This window comes from Etheostoma cragini, chromosome 12 (genome assembly GCF_013103735.1).
Source record: "Etheostoma cragini isolate CJK2018 chromosome 12, CSU_Ecrag_1.0, whole genome shotgun sequence".
Lineage (NCBI taxonomy): Eukaryota > Metazoa > Chordata > Actinopteri > Perciformes > Percidae > Etheostoma > Etheostoma cragini.
In genome coordinates, this window is record NC_048418.1 from 19412563 (window position 1) to 19414033 (window position 1471).

Sequence of the window (1471 nt, forward strand, 5' to 3'; positions counted from 1 at the left end):
AGAGAGGGGGCGGGGGGCAGCTGACAGTAAAAAAAACAAAAAACGGGAGTTGCATTTAAACCGAGCAGCAAGTCTGAAACCCACGTTCACCAGAAATCTTCTGGTTACTAAGTATGTAAGTACTATAAAACGAAGTTAAAAAAAACCTGAAGCTGAAGAAACCCTAAACGTTAACGGGACAGATCCGCAGACCCGATTGACTGAGCGGGAGCGAGCGAGCGAGCGAGAGAGAGAGAGAGCGAGCGAGAGAGAGGTCGAGGGAGCGCATTTCTCCATGTTCTGTGTGTGTGTGTGTGTGTGTGTGTGTGTGTGTGTGTGTGTGTGATTGATCCGAGCTTGTTTGTAGGGGGGGCGTTGTGTTTATCACAGAACGCTGCGCGGCCAGTTGAGGAGTTGTATTCAATCCGAGCACGGATATTGACTCATATTACTCGTAAAATACTTGTACTCGGCAAAAGTGCTTTATCCGTACCGGATACTCGTTTCAACCGGATACTCGGATCACCCCTAATTATAAGCATACATAATTATTCACGGTAAATATGTGGTTAATCATACTTCAATATATGGTTTAAACAAATATATTTCCAACAGGGTCCAAGAGCCAAAGAGCCAGACAAAGGAAGGGGAGAGCTGTGACAGCTTAATCCAAGGAGACTTTGTCTCAGGATATCCTATGCAATAAAAAGGATTCACACATCAACATCTGAGATTTTGACTACTGATTGACTGAACCCTGAGAATGGAGCAGGATTTAGCTCAAACACACTTTAGCATGAGAAATCGAATCAAATGCACCGTGTTTCTCACGGCCAATGCGTGAGAGTTGGCAGCCCTGTATTAAATTGTAAAAATCACAGGTAATTAAGTAAATTGATTGCATGAATAATAACACAAGGAGAAAAGGATCTATAATCCATTTTTAGAGTCATAATTTAGAACTATGACAAAGGATCACATGCATTGCCTGCAGTATTAACACATCGCCATACTATAAAAATAATATGTTAGAATATTCATTTATAAAAAAGATAAATAAGGACATGTATCATACTGTAAAAAAAATATTAAGACTAAATGGTTCAATAAACAACTATTTCCTTAATGTTGAACAGTGCTAACCACACTTCAGTCTACTCTGCATTGCATTTGAAAATTAAACGTTTTCTAACGTTTGTCTTTCTCCACTAGAATTCTGTTTCTAGTGACATGGACAAAGAAGCAGAGGACATGGACAAAATCTCCAGCCCTCCTCTGTTCTCCATGAACTCAGAGACCACTGAGGATCTTGCAGATCTTGATGAGCTGATGAAGTGTTATGATGTTTTAGTGGACCGAGAGCTCACCTGGCTGAGGACTCATCCAATCATCAGTGAGGTGAGCAGGATGACAAATGACACCTCTTCTTGGTGTTCCTCCCCTGATTCAGACATCTCAGATACGATCACACCCTTTGATCAGAATACTGATG